This window comes from Giraffa tippelskirchi, chromosome 12, assembly GCF_054371585.1.
Source record: "Giraffa tippelskirchi isolate mGirTip1 chromosome 12, T2T-mGirTip1v1.2.pri, whole genome shotgun sequence".
Classification (NCBI taxonomy): domain Eukaryota; kingdom Metazoa; phylum Chordata; class Mammalia; order Artiodactyla; family Giraffidae; genus Giraffa; species Giraffa tippelskirchi.
The window spans coordinates 7,588,256-7,613,166 of NC_137286.1; the positions used below are offsets into that span (position 1 = coordinate 7,588,256).

The window sequence follows — 24,911 nt, forward strand, 5'->3', positions numbered from 1 at the left end:
TCTATTTATCTACACATACTCTTTTTCAGATTCTTCTTTTCCATGGTAAGTTAAGATACTGAAGTCTTTCTTGGGCTTTCCTGGAAGTCTTTCTAGCCCAGGGAATATTCCATAGAAACAAAAGTGATACTAGTTTTTTTGCATAAAATTTAAGGCAGTTTGCACTAATTCTGAACATGATTGCATTAGTGCATCTTTAAGGACCTCACATTATTGGGCTTGGTACTATGCCAAAGGGAGAAGGTGGATGGTGCCCTTGGCACTCTGAGTTCAAGAAGCAGAATGAAAGAGGTTTGAGAACCTGGTTTCAAACAGTCTTTTTGAGATTTTGCCATTAGACCCATAAGAGAATATTCAACTGAACAACCTGGAGAGGCAGCGAGAAAACTGCTCAAAGGAGCAAAACCAACAACACAGTGAGAACACAGAGGAGAAATCGTCTCACACTGAAGAAGGAATTCATAGGGCCTGGACTCCATCTTAGGCCTGTTCGTGCTGATCATGTTCCGCCACCTCTCTAATGGACTCTGAACTCTGTGCTTAGTGCCTGTGGAAACGACAATAGAAGGTTTTTTCTGTAACCTCGGGTTTATTGATTATTGACTGTTTGAACACATAACACATGAATGATAGGGTTATTGTGATTGTATTTACCTTTCCTTTGTTTATGTAAGTCACAAGGAAATTGGGTGGTGGGTTCAGAGACATACACATGGGGTATAAAAGATTTTCACAAATGCTGGTCGGGGTCCTTGGCTAAGAGGAGACTCTGCCTTGGGCCCACCGGTGTAATAAACTGCACTTCATTATCTGCATCGTCCTTCTGAGTGAGCTTGTTTCCCGGAACGCGTGGCTATAACAACACCAGAAGACCTGCCAAAGACCACCCAGAGATCATCGATAAAATATCTTTTTGTTCTGCTCTATAAGGGTCAGAAGAAAAGATTTAGTGAGTACCTGCTGCTTTTGTATAAATGTGAAGAAAGCTGAGCGCCGAAGAATTGATGCTTTTAAATTGCGGTGTTGGAGAAGACTCTTGAGAGTCCCTTGGACTGCAAGGAGATCCAACCAGTCCATCCTAAAGGAAATCAGTCCTGGGTGTTCATTGGAAGGGCTGATGTTGAAGCTGAAACTCCAATACTTTGGCCACCTCATGCAAAGAGTTGACTCATTGGAAAAGACCCTAATGCTGGGAAAGATTGGGGGCTGGAGGAGAAGGGGACGACAGAGGATGAGATGGTTGGATGGCATCACCGACTCGATGGACATGGGTTTGGGTAGAATCCAGGAGTTGGTGACAGACAGGGAGGCCTGGCGTGCTGCGATTCATGGGGTCGCAAAGAGTCAGACACGACTGAGAGACTGAACTGAACTGACTGTGCTTTCCAAGTGAATGAGGTCTATCTTATTCCTTGAAGTTTTCTGCTAGATAACTCAACTTTCTGCCTAAGAAAGAGTTGACATACCACCATCCTAAAAGATCTCTGAATAGCCCTAATAACCGAAGGCGAATTTTTGTGATCAGAGAAAAGATCATCACTCTTCAAATAAATTCAACATACAAATTAGCAACCAAAATGTCTGCATGTATACAGCTCTGCTTATTTTGACTTCACCAACAATCGCTGGCAATAGTGAACAGGCGTTCCTGCACCACTGATTATTTAAAACCAACAAAAGGCAGGGGAAATGCAAGAAAAAAAGGGAAAGAAGTTCAAGTACCACAAACTAGAAGAAGAACACCCCTCCCTCCCCAAATCCTCAATTCCCTTAACTGTCAGATTGTTAAAACTGAGCACACCCTTCTGAGAGGATGGCATTTTTCCTTGTAAGAGTATTCCTTCTAGTGATCCGTCCCCAGCTTAATGAAGTGTTCCCTAAATTAAATCTACCCTTTCTGAAAGGTTACTCCCCAAACAAAATGAACAGGAAAATGCCTCTTGTCCATATAAATGTCATCCTGCCCTCCAGTAAATCTGTTTTAATCACTACTTTTAAGGAAGCAGCCCAATTGAATAGGAGGGAAACTCAATTACTCTGTATACCAAGATGACTGTCAAAGGGGGTTACAAACAGTGTCTTTCAGAAGAACCTTCCTCTGGAGAGATGCAAGGCACACTCTGTTTTGTAAATGGTTTGTCCTTTTTCTAGTGAGAGCCCCACCTCCCACACCCAAAGAGGAGGGCGAAGAACAGTCATCAATGGAGAGATCACTGTGCCAATGTTCTTTCCCATGTGTTTTCTCACCAATTCTTGACCACAAGATTTTTGAAGAAATCTTTCCCCTTCTGTTACTAGAAATGGGGTCGCAGAGAGATGAAGTCCACCTTCGAGGACACCAGGCCAGAAATGGAAGAGATGAGATTTGTACCCAATTCTGTGCAATTCCAAAGGTTTTGCTCCAGCTAAGAGGTGCCAATTCTGTTTTCCACTGAGCTGTACAAGCCCATTTAAAAGAAACAGTCAGTGTGGGAGGATCAATCAGTCAAATAACTCTTCATTGGAGAGTTGAGAAAAATCTGATTCCCTGACACTTAGAAGCAAGTGCTTCAGCAGAATTCCTGGTGTCTGCCGAATACTAGTGAACCCATAGACCTGAAAGGTAGGCTGAGCCCAGGACCAAGGCTTGTCAATCTCAAGCCAACATTTAAAGGTCAACACAATAGGGCCGTAAATGACCATTTCAAAAAATTTTGGTTGGGAAATGACAAACAGCAACTACTCTTCACGCTGATTCCAAATAAGCCTGTGCCTTGGACTGGGTTTCGGCAAAGGCGTTCATATGCTTTGCAAAGCTAATGTGCAGAGGCAGCCTTCAGTGCTTATGTTTTTTGGAATTAAGTTGCATGACTGTGCCTTGCTCTCTAAAATGTGTAAATGTGTAAATTATGCTACAACAGATTGCCAATGCAAGTTGAAGAAATGAAAAATATGGTGCACTCTCACGGTAAGGGTGCAGGGGTGTGGCTTACTGCCTGATGTTACAGGCAATCTCCAAATTCCCCATCTTTGGGGCTTCTGGACAGGATTATTAGAAAGGAATCGGGAAGTGAGAAGTAGCTAGATGGCTTTTTCAAGGGCCCAGTTGCCTCTGAACATGCTCTCTCTTACTGGCACAAAAGAAGTCATGTAAATTATGTGTGCTATATAAGTTCCATTTCCAGGTCATACTTAATTTCCCCAGTTCACCATATTCTAATAGAAATTGTTGTGGTCCATGCACGGGTTGGAAAAGAATTTCAAGACACGAGGCAGAATGAAAGGAGAATAAAGTTTATTAGAGTTGGCAGGGGGGCAGGGGGGCGGTGGTGGGAGTCACTGCCAGTACTGCGGGCCAAATTCCTGACAGTCATGGAGAGCAGACCTTGAATGTGGGTTCTTGGTTCGTTTTTATAGCCAGGGGACAAGGAGTGGTGTAGGGATCTTGAGAGCTGATTGGATAAAGTTCGTATACTGGGTGGGAGAAGAGTAAGACAAATACCTTTTCCTTACATGGGGTAGGAGGGGAGACGGGCCATACTGCTTAGAAGGGCTCAAAAATTCTTCAGCAGTACAACATGGGGCAGGAAAGGGCAATAGGGGTCTGGGTTTTTTGGTTCCTTCTTTCCGGGACCCTTCTCATTCACCTTGTTCTTTGGTCCTTAGGCACCACAGAAATACCAAGTCACATGCCAAATCTTGATCCCTAAGATGTTCAAGGGTTAAAAAGAGAGAGAAATACCCCCACCACTTCATTTCCTCCAGTGGTGTGTATATGTGTGTGTGTTTGTGTGTGTGTTCATGTGTGTACGAGCATTCTGGTTACTCATTTTAGTGTTGTCTGAGTTTATTATGATGAGGAGACTAATCTCATGTATGGAAATGCCAAGAAGCCATACGACAGCCCCTTCCTTCAAGAAAATGAAAGGAAACACTCACGTGCTCCAACATTTCATAGGGTGAGAAGAAAGAGTGAATGCCCATCATTTTTGCAGACCAAAACTTTCTCATGAAATGAAGAAAGTTGTAAAAATTGTGTTGGGTGAATAATAATTTTTGAATCATCAGGGCCAAAGATGTTACTGTGACTGATGAGTCATATTGCTAAATGATACCTAGAGTCCAATCCTGTCCTTGGAAAGCTAAAAGTACCAGCGGCTTCCCATGGTCAGATATGGGCTCTCCTAGAAGGCAATGGCACCCCACTCTGGTACTCTTGCCTGGAAAATCCGATGGATGGAGGAGCCTGGCGTGCTGCAGTCCATGGGGTCGTGAAGAGTCAGACACGAATGAGCAACTTCACTTTCACTTTTCACTTTCACGCATTGGAGAAGGAAATGGCAACCCACTCCAGTGTTCTTGCCTAGAGAATCCCAGGGACAGCAGAGCCTGGTGGGCTGCTGTCTATGGGGTTGCACAGAGTCGGACACGACGGAAGCGACTTAGCAGCAGCAGCAGAATACACCCTAAACTCAAATTCCTTGTCTCCTGTTCTCCTTGGTAGAGGTTATTACTTGGAGAGTCAACAGAATCATTTGCAAATTAAGCCAGACCATATTTCTTCAACTTCCAAAAATGCTCCAAGAATTAGACACGACTCCTGTTTTCCATGAAATGGATAATGAATGTTGCAAATTTTCCTAAAGGTCATAAGTTGCACAATGAAAAGGAAGAGATTTAGATCCTACATTTAAAGGTAGGTCCTCACAGCTTAGTTGAGAGGTGGAAACATGTTTCTATAGAAACTCGTTGACACATGCAGCCGATTTAATTGGGAAGGAGACCTGGGATGGGGATGCTGAAAATAGTGATGTCTAATTGTGAACAAAGGAGTCACGGTGTTCAGGAAGCTTCCAAATTTGTGATCTTCATTCTCTTGGTCCTTCCTCCTTTCCTGTTCTATTGTTCCCTCTCATTTTCTTTCATCTGCCATCATGGGAAAGAGACATGATGCTGGAGGTGACAGCTCAGAATTGGCAGTGCCCTGAAGATTTTTTTCCCCTTCTAGTCTTAATATGGAACACTGTCTGTGTTACAAAGTGTAATGATGGATTCATAAAATTAACCCATGTGTGCGTGCTAAGTCACTTCAGTTGTGTCTGACTCTGAGACCCTATGGACTATATCCTGCCAGGCTCCTCTATCCATGGGATTCTCCAGACAAGAATACTGGAGTGAGTTAAAATTAACCCATACCTCTGGTTAAAGTCACACAATAGTGGGATATTGCAGAGAAGAAGGACAAGCATGTTTGCATCAGTCATCTCAGGACTTACATAGGATTGGAGACTTGGAACAGAATGTTCCATTAATTTCTCACATATATCAAACAGCCCTGATATCCCAATGTTTATATCAGACAACAATATTGCCTTGTTTACACATACGATTCCTGGGTTTGTGCAGGAATTCTACGAGCTGAGCTAGAGATCAACCCATAAGGAAGGTCTAGGACATTTGAAGGTCTAGGACATCTGAGATGCTGGAGAAGACTCTTCAGAGTTCCTTGGACAGCATGAAGAGCAAACCAGTCCATCCTAAAGGAGATCAACCCTGAATATTCACTGGAGGGACTGATGCTGAAGCTGAAGCTCCAATACTTTGGGCACCTGATCCAAAGTGCTGAAAAGACCCTGGAAAAGACCCTGATGCTGGAAAAGACTGATGGCAGGAGGAGAAGGGGGCAATAGAGCATGAGATGATCAGATGGCATCATCAACTCAATGGACATGAGTTTGAACGATCTCTGGGAGATGGTAAAGGACAAGCAAGCCTGGTGTGCTGCAGTCCATGGGATCACGAAGAGCTGGACACAACTGAGCAACTGAAAACAATGAGGACATCTGAGAATCAAGGCCTACTACTTAGTATTATTCTTGCCTAGCTCAGCCAGCTGTTTGTAACCAAGAACTAGCGATGCTTCAAGACACTAGTTAGGAAATTACCTAACATCTCCAAGAGGATTAATCTTAAGTTGCCACCACTTACTCATGAATATAATTATTATATGAAAATACATTAATCCAAATCTGTTTAGCAGTTATTCTGTGAGCTTTTTGAGATCAAAGAATATACTTTTTTTTAATCTTATCTCTGCTTTAAAATTTTTATATTCTCATCACCTAATGTATCATTTTTCATTTAATAGGCATGTAACAAATATTAGGTAAGTACATGGATAATGCAAAAAAATCAATCAACTAGAAAGAGTCTAGATTTTTTAGAGCTCAGATGCTTTGGCCTCTGATTATATGATGCAGTCTTCTTCTCTGTCTCTGTTTGATTTGTTAATGAATTTTTCTATCTGCAAGTCCCGAAAATGGTTTGGTCCACTCTGTCTTTAGTGTAAATATACAAATTAAATCTCAAGGGAATATCATGAAAATTAACATATGTATTGAGAAGCATGTTCTGTAAATTCTTTTTGTATTTTATTTCAGTTGAAGGTAGACAACTGTAAATAGCTGTTGGAAAGGATTTTGATAAGCTCTGGGGCACATACTGTGTGGAGATGTCATTGTAGACATTTTCATATATATTATTTAGTCACTCGTAACTCTGCATGTAATGTCAATTTTATTCTATCTCCTGTCGTCTTACTCCAGAATGAAGGGCCATTTCCAAGGTCATTCAGAGAATGGTGGAGCTGGAATTTGAATCCAGGCATTTCATTCTTTGCAACCACATATCAATATAAAAATGAAATATTCTTTTTAAAATAACTCAAGATTCTGGAGGATCAATCACGAATGCACCATATTTACCCAGACACTCCATCAAAGAATGCCATTTATCAGGAAACTACTTCACAAGAACTTTAACAATTTAGCTTCTTGAGTGATTGATTTCAGAGTTGACTCTCATTAGATTCTTGCAGGCTATGTTTAGCAAAATGGATTATGTAATCCATTTTTTGAACTGAATTTTTATTATCAGATATATTTTCTAGTCAACTAGTCATGACTGAACTTTTTGATGGCTCCAACTTCAAAACTACATCTTACATAATTTTAAAATCTGGCACTAAAAATATGTTGAGAAACATAAATTAGCATTTCTGGGGGATGAATGATGTGTATTATTCAAGTTTCTCTGGAAAAGTGATAAAGGGTAAGGACAAATGTAGTATAATCACTTTAACACTTAGCAATGTATGATTGTAAACGATTCATTTCTTTAAGGCTTGGTTTTCTCATCTGTAAATCGGGGATAATAAAAGCATGCATCTTTTCAAAAGGCTTTTAAATTGCCTTGAGGGCACAGAGGAAATGACTGTTAAAAGGATTTGTAAAACTCTAAAGTAAAGACAAGCTCTAGAAAGAATTTATGATGCAAAGTAGAAGAATTGCCAGGACTTACCAAAGAATTGATACATACCTGCCAGTCATTTTGAAAGAGTTGATCAAGTTATTACCACTGGTGGATCATTTGTTGTGAATCTGTTGTTTTCAATTCTAGTGTCCACTGGTTTGCATTCTCAACCTTGGAAAGTGAAAGAAGTTTTCTTGAAAAACATTATAGTTATTAACATCATCATAATTACCTTATAGTCATTAAGATGATCATAATTATATTCTCATTCTGTCTTCTGCTTAAAGCACAGCCTACATGGGAGAGGGTCCCATGATGCCTTTGCAACAGTCAGACATGTACCATCCTCGCCTGGCACACTTCCAGCCAGGGTAATTGCATTCTGCTCACCAAAAGCTCCCTGTAGTTTTCCCCAGAGAAGGGTTCCCTCATTTCCCGCTCAAAACCAGCTGTGCTGTGGGGCTGGCAAACAGCTGCCATGTGGCAACCCAGAGGTGGCCGTGTTTCAACACGGACCGGAACAAGGCTTGGATATTTCTGTGGCCAAGGCTCCAGAGAAAACAAGAAAGTATCCAGGCGTTTTCTTTTGCTATTAAAAAAAAAAGGCTTCTCAATATTACTTATCAGTAGATGTTACAATTTGAGGGCTAGGAGAGTGGGAAATATGGCTTTATTTTGAAGTAAAAAAAAAAAAAAAGCTCATCATTCTATAAGATCGTGTACCTCCAGCTGCCACATCTCCAATCAGGGAACTAATAGTCTATTTTATTTTAATTGTTCATAGTTAAAGATGACCTCTTGTACCTCCTAATTAATTATTGAGTTTCTCATAAGATTCTCTAGTTAGAGCTAAAGTTGTGAGAAAGCCTGGAGTTCTTTCTGAACTGTGATCTTGCAGACGTATTTTTGAATGAGAACATGATTCTGTTTACATGATGTTTAGTGAAAGGGACGATGTAGAAGCCTGTGGCTTCATACGGGCCTCCCATAAAACCCCATGCAGAAGATGAAACATGACGCCCGCTTTGTAATCCATCCAGGACTCCTACCCTCCGTCCATACGTTTCATATGTATGCAATCAACTTTTATTGGTTCTTGAATTACATTCTGTGAGCACAGAACTCCCCCTTGCCAATTTGAGTGCAATAAGAGAGCCTGGAAGTGTCATTAATAAATGGCCGTGTGGCTCCAGCACAGCGAAGTTTACAAAAACTCTTTCTCGTACCAATGTTTATTTTGGTGGGAATGAAGCTTTAGAGAAAATATTTCACACATAAAAAATAGGCCGTCAGAACTGGAACCTTGATAGACTGAAGTGAGCAAACTTCCTTTCATTCATTCATCCATTCATTCTCTGCTGAGTGCTTCCTATGAAAAAGGTTTAGCTTAAACATACATGTCCTTGATCTGGCTGTAAGGAATTCACACAGAGGTGAACCAGCCCTAGCAGTCAAGATTGTGGAGTGCTGTCATTTGAGAGCAAAGCACATAGTTATAGAGAGACATTTCTAAAATAAGCTAATCATGACTGCATTATGGTCCAGAACCAGAAATCGCCATTCACCTTGGCACATTCAGCAACTAGATCAGGTCGGAAGAAATACCTCATGGACTCGCAGTAACCCAGCTTAAAAAGACAGATATATAGCTACCAAAATGTTCATTGACTCACTTTAGATAAGAAATTGACCTGCCAGTGACAAAATGCCCAAGCTGACCAAAATATTCACTCACTGAGTGGGTTGTTATTTCCTCCTCCAGAAGATCTTCCCGACCCAAGGATTGAATCCAGGTCTCCTGCACTGCAGGCAGATTCTTTACCATCTGAGCCACCAGGGAAGCCCACCAAGAAAGTTACTGAAGCTCAAAGTTCCCTTAAGAAGAATCGTCACTGGGTCCAGACAGGGTGTCTCTGATTTCCGGCTGGGACAGCCTGATACCTCTTGCCTGGGAAATACCGTGGACAGAGGAGCCTGGCGGGCTACAGTCTATAGGGTCGTAAAAGTGTCAGAAATGACTTAGCGACTAAACAACAACAAACATAACAAAAGCCTCCAGGCACCCACTTCCTAAACGATAAGTTCATTCCAACCCTGACTCCTCAATACTATTGCCGAAGTTTTGGTCTCAGTTGAGCTGTATCCAAGCTCCAGTGAAAATTTATGGTTTGCTGGGTTTGTGCCCACAGATGGTTTAACCCACCCATTGTGTTGTAGATGTGATGATTTTCATTCTCAGAGGCAAATACTGATTCTGAGGTTAGGTAGCACTTGGAATCTCCAAGAGGAACCAAATTTATGTACAGCCCAAACCATAACTCACAAGCACACACCCTCATAGCTGTCATTTTCTTCATTATGTCCCATTGGGTCTGGTTCTTCATTCTTGGTCCTGCACATGGAATTTCTTGATTATTCAGAGCTTCACAGCCCCTTGTTTGCCTTGCTCCAAATATTTCTTGCACCTGGCCCTTCTTGATAGCAATGACTGCTATAATTGTGAATCAGGTCTTGGCTACTTTGGGACTGATATCATTTCATCTGTATAGCAAATTGATTCAGTTATACTTAAGAGCCGACTCATTTGAAAAGACCCTGAGGCTTGGAAAGAGAAGGCAAAAGCAGAAGAAGGTAGCAGAGGATGAAATGGCTAGATAGCATCACTGACTCAGTGGACATGAATTTGAACAAATTCTAGGAGATAATGAAGGACAGAGGAGGCTGGTGTGCTGCTGTCCATGGCTATACAAAGAGTCAGGCATGACTTAGTGACTGAACAACAACAAATATATATATATATATTTTTCATATTCCTTTCCATTATGGTTTATCATAGGATATTGAATTAATTCCCTGTGCTCCATAGTAGGACCTTGTTTGTCTGTTTATCCATTCTCTATATAATTGTTTGCCTCTGCTAACCCCAAACTGCCACTCTTCCCTCTCCTACCCATCCTCCCCTATGGCAACCACAATCTCTTCCCTATGTCTATTTCTGTTTCATAGATACGTTGATTTGTATCACATTTTGGAATCCACATGTAAATGATTTCGTATGATATTTGTCTTTCTCTCTCTAACTTACTTCACTTAGTATGATAATCTCTAGGTCCATCCACGTTGCTGCAAATGGCATTATTTCATTCTTTTTGATGGCAGAGTAATATTTCATTGTATATATGCATTATATCTATTTATCCATTCATTTGTTGTTGGACATTTAGACTGTTTCCATGTCTTGGCTATTGTAAAGAATGCTGCCCTGAACATAGAGGTACATGTGTTTTGTTGAGTTGGAGATTTTCAATATCTCTTCTGCATTGAGGTGAGCTACAGTGAATCCGTGTCTTTAAGAAGGATTAGAAAAAGCAAAATCTTTTTAGTCAGAGGGATTAATGACAAATCATGGAAGAAATCTGGCCATTAGTCTATAGGCAGTGGGGACTCCGAAAAGCTTGAATGATGACTAATGTCAATAAAATATGCTTCCTTCTGAGGATTATTTATCCCTTAAAACTGGAGACAAAAGGGGCAATAAATAGACCCAAGGGGCATGAGAAGCTGTGGGAATTCTATGGAACATGCTGGAGAAAGAATGTGGGTTTGGAGTTCTGCCTACTGCCCCTAAAATCCTCTAAGTCTGACCATACTCTAACTGGGATTAAAATGTGTGAAAGTAGGTTCTTTCTATCAACACCCCTCCTTCCTCCTCTTCTATTTTTTTATCCTTTTTTCCTTCCTTTTTAAATTATTCCTCATATTTGCCAGTGTTTTGCTGTTAACAGAGCAATTTTATTTACATGTGTTTTTATTCACTTTTCACTCTATGAAGTAAATTGGACAGGTGTAAGGCCCCTAATTTATACTCTTAAGTCAAAGTTTAGACTAGCCTAGTAACTTGACTAAGGTCACACAGCTAATAAATGAAGAGCTGAATCTTGTCTTCTAACCCTAAGATCAATGGTCTTTCAACAGAAGCCCTTTTATTACCACAAACTCAGCTACTAACAAATGTTTCAAATTGTAAGCATTCTTGCAACTGACAGTTTTAGGACAAATCTCCAGAATATTTTTTTTCAAGTAATATTTTTTATGTGCCTGTTGGCCATCTGTACGGGTTCTTTGGAGAAATGTTCAACATCGCTAATTGTTAGAGAAATGCAAATCACAACTATAAAGAGGCATCACCTCATATTAGTCAGAATAGCCTTCATCAAAAACTCTAAAAATAATAAATTCTGGAGAGGATGTGAAGAAAAGGAACCCGCCTAAATGGTTGGCAGGATGTAAACTTATGCAGCCACTATGGAAAACAGCATGGAGGTTCCTTAAAGCACTGAAAATAGAGACACCATAGGATCTAGCAATCACACTCCTGGGCAAATATATGGAAAAGATGAAAACTCCTATTCAAAAAGACACCTGTACCTCCATGTTCATAGCAGCACTGTTTACAATAGCCAAGATACGGAAGCAACCTAAATGTCCATCAACAGATGAAAGAATAAAGAAGACGTGGCATATATATACAATGGAATAGGACTCAGCTGGAAAAAAGAATGAAATAATGCCACTTGCAGCAACATGGATGGACCTAGAGATTAACATACTAAGTGAAATAAGTCAGAGAAAAACAAATGCCATATGATATCACTTCTATGTGGAATCTAAAAAAATAACACAAATGAATTTATTTGCAAGACATAATAAGCTCACAGGCATAGAATACAAATTTATGGCTATCAAGAAAGATCCCCTGGAGGAGGGCATGGCAGCCCACTCCAGTATTCTTTCCTGGAGAATCCTGTGGACAGAGGAACCCGGTGGGCTACTATCCATAGGATGGCAACGAGTCAGGCATGACTGAAGCAACTGACACACAGCAAAGGGGAAAAGGGGGAGGGAGGTATAAATTAGAAATTTGGAATTAACAGATACACACAACTGTATATAAAACAAACAAGGATCTGTTGTAAACACAGGGAACTGTATTCAATATCTTATAATAATCTATAATGGAAAAGAATCTTAAAAATAATATATATCTGAATCACTTTCTGTATGCCTAAAACTAACACAATATTGTAAATCACCTACATTTCAACTTTTTTAAAAAGCAATATTTCATTTAATAGACTTAATAGATATAATAATGTATTACTGAATAACTCACAAATTTATTTTGTTTTTCTTTTCAAGAGAAGAAGTAGAAGCTTTTTTTTTTCCTGAAACAATTCTTGAATTTCTGATCTTTTATACCCATATCCTCTATATACTTATAAAGCAAGAACACAGGTATTCTCTTCTAAACATTCTGGCTTGAAGAGTTAATGTCAATCTTTCTTTCCAATATGGTGTCTCAATTAAATAAGTCCTTGATGATCTGGTAGTTAGGATGCAGAGCTCTCTCAACTGAACATGGACATGAGGTTGGCAGAGGAGCTTTCCCACCACATGAACTGTCTTCTTCAGAATACTCACTATCCATTTATTACACTAAGCGACTTCTTATGATGTTTCCCTGTCATTGCATGACATTCTGGTCTTATTCTGAAGAATAATTTTCTATCTGTGCTAAGAATACTTCAAGAATACACAATGTGTCTCATCATTATTTACATTAGGAATCTCTGAAACCACCATTGGAGCCCAAGATTGGAATCCAAAGGGGACTCACCACAGTTTTCTAACATGAATGGAAAATAGGGTTAAGAAAAATGAAAAAAAAAAAAAAAAAAGAAGAAGGACTATCAAGTTGTTAGGGTCATCCTCACATGGAATCAGGATTTTTAGTCAAAGTGACCCAGAATTTTTTCAGTTCATCCCCTTATTTCCAAGACTGGGGAACAACATAAGAAGAAGCAGTTTTTCCAAATCATGAGGCTGGTCAGTGGCAGTTGGGGATGTTTTCCATCTGTCATGTACAGATGTGAGAGCTGGACCATAAAGAAGACTGAACACCAAAGAACTGATGCTTCTGAAATGTGGTGCTGGAGAAGACCCTTGAGAATCCCTTGGACTGCAAGAAGATCAAACCAGTCAATCCTAAAGGAAGTCGATCCTGAATATTCATTGCAAGTGCTGTTGATGAAACTGAAGCTCCAATACTTTGGCCACCTGATCTGAAGAGATGACTCATTGGAAAAGACCCTGATGCCGGGAAAGACTGAAGGCCAAAGGAGAAGGGGGCAACAGAGGATGAGATGGTTAGATATCATTAGTGACTTGATGAACATGAATTTGAGTAAACTCCAGGAGATGGTGGAGGACAGAGGAGGCTGGTGTGCCGCATTTCACGGAGTTGCAGAGCTGGACATGACATAGCGACTGAACGGCAGCATTCATTGATGCATGTCCTCTGGCTCAGAGGTTACGGAGAGCTCTCTTGTTGGTCATCTTGCTATATTTCATGGTCAGGTACCCCGTACCCCTAAAATTCTCTTACCTTCTCATGCCCTGCTCCTGGAACGTTCCTTCTCCAGTCCTTTACATAGTTCACTCTTTCTGATCATGTCACTGCTCAGAGGCTCCCCCCCAGTGACATCTTTGCTGATCAGCTGCTCACTGTCTCTTTCTTCATCCTGCTTGACATTTCCCTACAGAAACTATCAGCAGCTGAAACTGCATTTTAAACATGTTTGCCATTTCTTACCTCCGTCCATAAGGAATCTCCAAAAGTAAGCTCCAAAAATCAGCAGGCAAGATTTTTACATAAAGTAGGCACTCAGTGTTTGATCAACAAAGGTTGCATGGGTGGGTAACTTGATAGTTGGTTTCATGTTGTGGAATTGCCAGCATTTCATGAGCTTATTTGATTCATGGAAAGCATTTAAAAATGTAAACTCTCAGTTTGACTTAGTTTGATTTCCCCACAGAACTCCTAAACAGTGAGCACTTAAAAATGATGGCCTATATCTAGGAACAATAGTTTTGGGTTTTCAGACACATGTATTATGGAGTCTGTCTGTGGCCCCTCCAGAAACTCAGCTGCCTTGTAAAAGCTGAAACATCTCAACACCTACAATTGAGACTCTCACGATGCCGAGATCCCTCCAAAAAGCTGTCCCCTCCAGGCCCTGAGAATTTGCTCTGGTCCCTCTTAATGAGCAGGGGAATAGTACTGTGTTGGTAGTGAGGGCTGTTTTGTATGATAAGGAGTCAGATCCTGGATTAGCAGTGTAGACATGGGAACAGACATGGTGAATATTCATGGGCTTCCTTTGGGACTCAGCTCGTGAAAAATCCTCCTGCAATTCGGGAGACCTGGGTTCAATCCCTGGGTTGGGAAGATCCCCTGGAGAAAGAGACAGTACAGTCTATGGGTCCGCAAAGAGTCAGACACAACTGAGTGACTTTCACTTTCACTTTCAGTGGAGGGATGGCCCTCAGGAAGTCAGTGGGAAGTAATCTTGAGGAAATAAACAAAACCAAAAACATCCTTGCAGACTTCAGACTATACTGCAAAGCTTACAGTAATCAAAACAGCATGATACAGGCCAAAAAAAAAAGACACATAGATCAATGGTACAAAATGGAGAGCCCAGAAAGAAGTCCGCCTATTTATGATCCATTAATCTACGACAAAGGAAGCAAGAGTGCACAGTTTAGAAAAGACAGTTTCCTCAAGAAGTGATGCTGAGAGACTGGACAACTACCTGTTAAAGAATGAAATTAGAATATTTCCTCATATCACATGCAAAAATAAACTCAAAATGGATTAAAGACCTAAATTTAAGAGTTTAAACCATTAAACTCCTAGAAGAGAATGTAGGCAGAAGACTCTTTAGCATAAAACATAGCAATATTTTGGGGATCTGTCTCTGAAGGCAAAAGATATAAAAGCAAAAATAAATGAGATATAATTAAACTTAAAATAATTGTGCACAGAAAAGGGAACCATACACAAAACAAAAAGACAAACTACAGAATGGGAGAAAATATTTGTATATGATGTAACTGATAAGAGCTTAATATACAAAATATATACAATTCAATATCAGAAAATTAAACAACCTAATCAAAAAATGGGCAAGGACCTGAATAGACATATTTCCAAAGAAGACATACAGTTGGCCAATAGATACATGAAATGATGCTCAATATTGCTAATTGTTAGAGAAACGCAAATCAAAACTACAAGGTACAAACGCACACCAGTCTAAATGGCCATCATCAAAAAGTCTACAAATAATAAACACTGGAGGAGGTGTGGAGAAAAAGGAACACCGTACCCTGTTGGAGGAAATGTAGATGTATACTGATGCTATGGAAAACAGCATAGAGGTTCCTAGAAAAACTGAATATAAAACTACCAAATGATCCAGCAATTCCAAAACAAGTATGGAAGAAACAAAAATTCAAGAAGATATAAGCATCCCAATGTTCCTAGCATCATTATTTACAATAGCCAAGATGTGGACACAGCTCAAGTATCCATCAGCAGATGAATGAATAAAGAAGATGTGGTATGTGTGTGTGTGTGTGTATATGTGTGTGTGTGTGCTTGCTCATTTGTGTTCGGCTCTTTGAACCCCATGGACTGTAGGGCCTAACTCCTCTATCCATGAGATTTCCCAGGCAAAAATATTGGAGTGGGTTGCCATTTCCTGCTCCAACCCAGGGATCAAACCTGTGTCTGTTGCACCTCCTGCATTGGTAGGCAGATTCTTTACCACTAGCACCACTTGAGCAGACCCAATATGCAAGGAAGCCCAATGGAATATTACTCAGTCCTAAAAAGGAATGATAAATTGCCATTTGCAGTAACATGGATGGTCTTAGAGAATATTATGCTTAGTGTCTAAAATAAGTCAGACAGAGAAAGACAAATACTATTTGTTATCATTTACATGTGGAATCTAAAAACTAAAATGAATGAGTGTAGCAAAATAAAAAAAGAGTCACAGATACAGAAAACAAACTAGTGATTACCAGTTAGGAGAGGGAAGGATGGAGGGGCAAGAAAAGGATAAAGGAGTAAGAAATTTCCTGGTGGTTTAGATGGTAAAGACTCCCCCTGTAATGCTGGAGACCTGAATTTGATTTCTGGGCTGGGAAGATCCCCTGGAGAAGGGAATGGCTACCCACTCCAGTATTCTGGCCTAGAGAATTCTATGGACAGAAGAGCCTGGCAGGCTATAGTTCATGAGATGGTTGGATGGCATCACCAACTTGATGGACATCAGTGTGAGTAAGCTCTGGGAGTTGGTGGTGGACAGGGAAGCCTTGCGTGCTACAGTCCATGGGTCACAAAGAGTCAGACATGACCGAACAACTGAACTGAACTGACACTGTGTACCTGAAACTAATGTAATACTGTAAAGCAACTATAGTTTAATAAATAAATAAGTTTTAATGAACAAATTAAAGAAAAACCAGCTAGCTTTTATTTTTATTTAACTTAATAAATTAAATAAAAAAATCCAGCCTAGTGGGCTGGTTGGTTTTTTAAAAAATGAAAGATGGAAGACACTTAGGAATGGCTCACAAATGGGATGATGCAGGCTTCATCTCGCTTCTCTTTTGTCTATTTCTTCATTTTGTCTTTTCCCTATGTCTTACAAATCACCCTAAAATGTTGGGGAGCCTGCTATTAAATGGCAACAGCTGTGAGAAGACCTATATTTTGACCCTGGGTCTGCCTTGAGAGGTCATGCCTCTTTACTGAACCAATTTCCTCATCTGCAAAATGGCCTGAATTATTCTCATCCCTTCTAAATGAGAAGTGCAGGGAGCTGGTAAGCTGATTTTCTAAACACTTCTTAAACCGTAAGTCCAGCACAAATGCACAGCACAAATGCACAGTCTCACTTATCTATCACAAAATCTTATTAAATGGTATCTTGCTTTGTTTGGTTTAGTTGTTCAGGACGGAATGTTTATCCTGATCTTGCATTCTGAGAGCTCACAGGAATTTTAGATCTAATTTGATTTCTCTGATTCTGGCTTTCCCTTGACTTCCTATTTCAAGAGTGAAACTAAAGGAGGATCTATTTCTCTTTGGTTTCAGGTTCTAACAGCGGGGCTTTTTTTGCATTCTGATTGCAAGAGCAGCCTAACAAAGCCATATTTAAACGCAAGGAAATGTCACTTACATGTTAAAAAGCTCACAGAAGCAAGTCTGTCTCTGCTGAGTCTTTGAAGACGCTGCTTAATAAAAATGAGAGATCTTTCTGACGCTGTCCAACAGAACCTCCAGTAGATTTGTTCCGTGCATATTTTTGACGATAGAGATAAAAAGAGGGAAAAAGGCAGAGTGCATCACAACAATCATTTTTCATTACAGTCAGATATCCTCAAGCTTTAGTGCAATGGAGTCAACCAGAAAAGATTGGGTATTAATTATGAAGGTTCACTTCAATTTATCAGCAAAGGGTATCAAACAGGCTAAAGGCCACAGCCTCTCATATAATTTATCTCTTCCTTGTAGGGAGGCATAGAGCAACGACTTGCAAATTGCCTCCTCTGCAAAAAGAAGGGAGAAAAACATACACACACAACACACAATTAAAGGCAGATAAGCATCAGGCAATGTGTCACATTTTCAGCAGAAAGCCAAAAGTGGAGGTCTTAATCTTCGGGGTTGGTTTGCTGAGAGTACTCACTGATTCTTCCCTTGATGTGACTACTTAACTCCTATTAAAATTAATAGGGGTCAGGCTTGATCATCAAGGGAGAAAGGGCCTCCTGGTGTGTATAGGCTTCAAGTAATAAGGATTTGGTGATTACTATATTATTTGGCCATTCATTTTCAGATTATCTTGTAAGTGTATGTTCTTTGTGATCTCGTCCAATTATGAAGAATAACATGCCATGTAGGCTCTATTTTTATTAAGTCAGTCTTCTTTTCTTAAGCATATAATTTAAGGGGGCATATTGACAGGATCTTAATACAGAGACCTTGAAACTACCCTCCCACACACATACACCAAATAAATCATGTTAGTTACCATTTCTAACCTAGGTGTACTTTTGTGTGACCTCTGACCCAAAGATTTGGAGAGCATCAACTCATAAAAAAAATTGAATTCAAATATGTCTTAGATAATGGAATGGGAGGGTAAATTTGCTTGAAAAAGTGGCATGAACATGTTGTTGAATAATAAATATGAAAAATCCAAGACAGCAATAGTTCCTCCCAAATGTCTGAGACACAGTTTCTGTTAAATGAGTGTAGTAAAATCACCAGCCTCAAGATTATTCAAAAGAAGACCACATTGGTAAAAGTGCTTAGAACAGATCGCCATGGTATATAACACAGAAAACACCCAATGTCACAGACTTTGATCTGTGTAGTGAGGAGGATAAGTAAAAACAAAAGTCAGAATTCATCTGCAACTTTTTAAGTATACTTTCATACACTCGGAATTTCTTCCATTAAGAATCTGAAAACAACAATAAACATAAAAACACCAACAGCATCATTTTGTAGGAGACAGGACATTTTTAAAGGTACAGGAATGAAAAGGACATTTCTTTGAAACAAAGAAATTTACCACCATGAAGTTTTACTGCATCTCGCTCTCTGATTTTTCTTTTTTGCTTCAGACTGGTGAAAATGACCTTGCAAACTACCTCTAACTTACAGGTAAGCATTCAGGAGCCTCTGAAATGACCATCATGGCAGCTCAGTGCCATGGATAGGATCAGTAATTCACAGGGACATTAACAATTAAGCAAGCAGGTGTGGTTGAATCTTTCTCATCAAAATGTTGTGCCATGACCTAAGAATGAAAGAAAATGTTTGCAAAACATATATCTGAAAAGGGGTTAATATCCAAATATCCAAAATATAAAAGTAACTCATACAACTCAACAGCCAAAATCATCTTCACCATCATCATTACTTTACCAACAAAGGCCTGTCTGGTCAAAGCTATGGTTTTTTTCCCAGTAGTCGGGTATGGATGTGAGAGTTAGACCATAAAGAAGGCTGAGCGCCAAAGAATTGATGGTTTTGAACTGTGGTGTTGGAGAAGACTTGAGAGTCCCTTGGACAGAAAGGAGATCAAACCAGTCCATCCTAAAGGAAATCAAACCTGAATATTCATTGGAAGGACTGATGCTGAAGCTGAAGCTCCAACACTTCGCCATCAAATGTGAGGAGCTGATTCATTAGAAAAGACTCTGATGCTGGGAAAGATTGAAGGCAGGAGGAGAAGGGGATGACAGAGGATGAGATGGCTGGATGGCATCACTGACTCAATGGACATGAGTTTGAGCAAGCTCCAGGAGATGGTGAAGTTTAGGGAAGCCTGGTGTGCTGCAGTCCGTGGAGTCACAAAGAGTCGGACACAACTGAGCAACTGAACGACAATGATCATCATCTGATTAAAAAATGGGCAGAGGATTTGAACAGACACATCTCCAAAGATGACATACAAATGGCCTGCAGACACATGAGAAGGTGTACAACATCACCAGTCCTCAAGGGAATGTGACTCAAAATCACAATGAGATACCACCTAGCAGCTCTTAAGGGGATATAAATATACCTATAGATGACTCACGTTGATACATGGCAGAAACCAGCTCAATATTGTAATGCAACTATCCTCCAATTAAAAATAAATGAATGAATAAATGTAAATGAAACCGCTATCTCAAAAAGGTATCTGCACTTCACGTTCATTGCAGCACTATGAACAGTTGCTAAGCCATGGAAACAACCTAAATGATCACTGATTGATGAGTAGATAAAGAAAATATAGTGTATACATTCTTCTCTATAGTTTGAAAATAAGTTGTTAGGTATATCCAGGTTCCGGATTGTTATATCTTCCTAAAGACTCATTGTCATTGTAAACATTATCTAATAAAATTATTTTTCCCTAATGCTTTTTTTGCCTCAAAGTCTGTTTTTTTTTTTTCTGATATTGATATTGCTATTCCAGCTTTCCTTTGCATTGTGCATTTTACTGATTTTTTAAAAATCTTTTTATTCTCAATATTTCTGTATCACTCTCTTTATGTATGTCCCTTGTAAACAGAACATATGTGGAAGTTGTTTGCTTGTTTGTTTTATCAGCTTTTCATTTTAAGATACTTGTAGGTTTACATGCAGGAGTAGGAGACAAATAAGACAGAACCCAAGAACCCTTCAGCCAGTTTCACGCAATGTTAACACTTTGTAAAGCTATAGGCCAATATCACAACTCAGATATTGACATGGATTCAGTGGAGACACAGAAAATTCCTATCACCCCAAGGGTGATAAGTGGTTAATACCCAAAATATAAAAGGAACTCATCCAACTCACTCTGCATAATTCCTTAGTGATACATCCAGGTTGCTGTATGTACCAAAAGTTAGTTCTTTTTTTTTTCTTTCACTGAGTAGTATTACATAGAATATACATAAAGTGAAGTGAAAGTCACTCAGTCGTGTCTGACTCTGTGACTATACAGTCCATGGAATTCTCCAGGCAAGAATACTGGAGTGAGTAGCCTTTCTTTTCTCCAAGGGATCTTCCCAACCCAGGGATCGAACCCAGGTCTCCCACATTGCAGGCTGATTCTTTACCAGCTGAGCCACAAGGGAAGCCCTAGTATATACATGCTAAAGTTTAACCATTCACTCATTGCAGGACATCTGGGTAATTTCCAGTTTTTAGCTACTATGAATAAGACTGCTATAAACATTTGTATAAAGATTTTTATGTGAACCTACGTCTTCTTTTCTCTGGGATAAATTCCCCAGGCATGTGATTGCTGGGTCATATGGTAGTTGCATGTTTAATTATTAAGAAACTGCCAAACTGTTTTCTAGTAAAACAGCTGTACTGTTTTACATTCCCATTTAAATGGGACATTTAAGCACCATTTAAGTGATCCAGTTTCTCTCCCTCTTCATCACCATTTGGTGTTGTCACTATATTTTTTCTGCTTTATTTTATTCTACTTTTAATTTTCTATTAAAGTATGGTTGATTTACAAATGTTGTATTAGTCTCAGGTGTTCAGCAAAGTGATTCATAGATAATTTTTTTTCTTTTTCAGATTCTTTTACATTATAGGTTGTTAAAAGCCATTGAATATAATTCCTTGTGCTATACGGTAGGACCTTATTGTTATCTACAACAGACTGGAGGAATAAGTCAGGAGTTTGGGATTAACAGATGCACACTATCTTTTATTTTAGCCACTCTGATAGGTGTGTAGTGATATTTCATTAGGTTTTTAATTGGCGTTTTCCTGATGGTTAATGATTCTGACATATTTTGATGTGCTTATTTGCTATATGTGTATCTTTTTTGATGAAGTGCTCTTTATGTCTTAGAAGTTGTCCAGTTGGTTTGTTTGTTGTTGAATTTTAAGAGTTCTTTACACATTCCAGAAAATAATCCTTTATCAGATATGTGATTTGCAAATATTTTCTCCCACTGTGTAGCTTGTCTTTGCATTCACTTAGCAGTGTCTTTGGCAGAAAATGCTTTTTCTAATTTTGATGAAGTCCTACTTACCAGTTTTTTTCTTTTAGTAATTTTACAGTTGATCTTAAGTCTAAGAACTCTCTGCCTGCCCTACATCCTGCAGATTTCTTTTCTCTTTTATTTTTCTAAAGCTTTTATGATTGTACATGTAAATCCTTTAACCATTTTAATTTAATTTTTAGAAAGCATGAAACTTACGTCAAGGGGTTCTTTTTTTAGTTTTTTTGTTTTGGTTTTTGCTGTTCTCTGTCTTTGGGTGCCCAATTGCTCCAATACCATTTGTTTAAAAGACTGTACTTCCCCCATTGAACTGGTTTTACAGGTTTATCAAAGATCATTGGACATATTTGTGTGGGTCAATATCTGAATCTTCTACTCTGTTCCATTTCTGTGTGTCTATTTCTCTACTTCCATTGATCTACCTGCCAACACCACATCATCTTGATTACTATAGCTATGGAGTAAGTCCTGAAACTGGGTAGAATGATTATTCCCAATTTATTACCCTTTAAAAAATTGTTTCAGTTATTCTAGTCCTTTTTCCATATACATTTCAGAATAATCTTGTCTTTATCTACCCAAAAAATCTTGCTTGGATTCTGATAAACATTACATTAAATGTACATATCAATATGTGGATAATTGATATCATTACTTTGTTGGGTCTTCCAATCGACGAACACGGTATGTCTCTCCATTTATTTAAATTTTCCTTACTTTATTTCTTCAGTGTTAAATAGTTTTCAGCATACAAGTCCTGTTCATATTTTATTAGTTTTACACCTAAGTATTTCATTCTTCTGAGGGATTATAAATGGCATTATATTTTAAATTTTGCTGTCCATACATTCATTTCTAGTATATAGATATAGAATTAATTTGTCTATGTTTGTCTTATATCCTGTGACCTTGTTGAACCCACCATTCCTAGAAATATTTTGTAGACTCCTTGGGATTTTCTACTTAAATTCTTTATTTTTATGTCTTTTTCTCTAATTCTTTTACTCTCAACAACTTCTAGTCCCTTTATTTAGAAGGGACTAGTGTTATTATCTTTATGTATAACTCTGGAAGATATTATATAGCTGAGAAGTATTTGTTTTCACTCAATACATATCTTTCTTATAAGTAGCAAATTTAATTCACTTATATTTATTGGGACTAATGACAAATTTAAGCTTAATCCACTAATTTTATTTTTTTTAACTTAGTGAATTTAAAAAAAAAGATTATTTTACCTTCTAATGCATTCATTGGCTTTTCTTTATTTTTTAGTTCTCCCTTCTTTGATGGTTTATTCACATTTAAAATGCATATTTGATTTAACAAAATCTAGTCAACATGACTATTCTTCTGGAATATTACAAGAATTAGATAATAGAATAGAATTATAGAATAGAATAGAATAATTAGATAATAGAATATCTAATTCCCTCTCCCATCTATCATGACATTGTGGTCTAACATTTTAGTATCCTCTTATTTCTAAACCCATTCAAATACATCCTTATAATAATTATTGTTTGCTATAAATATATAACAAATATAAATATAAAGTATTGTTTACTATATGCAGAATAAATCTTTTTTGCCTAATATTGTTTTTTACATCCCTACACATCTTGAATTCCAGCATCCTTCACCCATGTGTATACCCTCAGATAGCTCTTTTAGCAGGAGTCCCTAAGCGATACCTCTCATGAACATTGCTTGCCTGACCTGTCTTACTTCACTCTTGAATCAGCATTTAGCTATGTCTGGAACTAGGTTGAGATTTATGTTCCCTCAGTGCTTTGAGGGTATGCTGTTGTCTTCTGGCTTTTGGTGTGGGAGACAAGAAGTCTGTTGTCAACCTAACTGTTCATTCTTCCTAGATAATCTAACTTTTCTCACTGGTTGCTTTAGAAATTGTCCTTGCCCTTTTCCAGTGTCACCATACATGCCTAGCTGTGGATTTATTTTCATTTCTATTTCCTGCTCAGACTCAGTGTGCTATCGTCCAAGACTGACCACTACAAGAACTTCATCTTCTTCTCTTGGTACCTTGAGTTTGATGCTTTAGTGAATTAACAGCATGGAGGACCTTTCTTTGAACCTGCCTTAAATAAAACACACTTGGAACTCATGCCAAGAGCAACTGGGAACAGAAGATGAAATAATAGCCACAGAGAGGGCTTAGAAATAGAAGTCAACCTGCAGAAGGAGGCATTCTTTGGCAAAATATACCCTGGTACTTTAACAGGACCCCCATCATTCATGGGGGACACGCCACTAAGAGTTCTTCCTTTGATCTTGGCTTAGACCCTTTTCTGTTTGACTATGTAGAGAAAGAAAGGCAAACAAAATCATCTTCAAGCACCCTTGCACTGATAACTTTCTAGGATGTATGTGGTCCCTCCAATTTCCTTCCAGGTCTGAACAGATCATTCTGTCTCTTCCAAGCTCACCTGGTGCCGAGAACATGTAAGGCAGCCACTGTGTCTGTCTTATCATCAGATGCTTGGATTCTGGCACACCTGCTGCCTTGCCTCCTCCCCCTGACTTCCATCTAAAGTGATGCTAAGGGTCCACATCTCATTTCCTTGACAAAAAGGTCAACAGCATTATCATATGCATGTGTTGTACAGATAAGGGAAAGTCACTTTAAACAATCTGTTCCATTCACTTTGGGTTTACCAGCTTCAGTCTTCATTTTTAATTCAGCAAAGCGGTGGTCTTTGTACTGGAGATGACATAGCCAATTCCAGTCACCAGCTAGGTGAGTGAGTCACCTTCCACCATGTAAGACTTTATCATTTTCTCAAGGAATTTCACAGTCAATCAGAAGAAATGAGATTCTGCAATCTTCCAGGGAAAACACTTCTTGCATACTTTTGTATAAAAATCTCTTGCAAAATAATGAATTTTCGGCACCCAGCCTGGTTGGTCATTTGTGAAATGTAAACCAGAGGGAACTTTATTTGTGGAGTGCCTCAGGTTCTAGGGCTTCCCAGGTGGCTTAGGGGTAAAGAATCTGTCTGCCAATGCAGGAGACGCAACAGACTCAAGTTTCATCCCTGGGTCGGGAAGATCCCCTGGAGGAGGAAATGGCAACCCCCTCCAGTATTCTTGCCTGGGAAATCCCATGGACAGAGGAGCCTGTCAGACTACAGTCCATGGGGTCACAGACGGTCAGACACGACTTAGCGACT

General features: G+C 39.1%; 1 long non-coding RNA gene across 2 annotated transcripts in view; it reads right to left on the reverse strand.

The window, feature by feature from the left end:
- Positions 1-6,948: 6,948 nt before the first annotated feature.
- The window catches only part of LOC145528409 (uncharacterized), a 203,472-nt gene continuing 185,509 nt past the window's right edge, over positions 6,949-24,911 (reverse strand). The window contains exon 7 of one of the 2 annotated variants that reach the window (XR_014070391.1): positions 6,949-7,461. This is a non-coding gene — a long non-coding RNA (uncharacterized LOC145528409). The remainder of the gene's footprint in view (positions 7,462-24,911) is intronic. The other variant, XR_014070386.1, reaches the window with a different exon arrangement.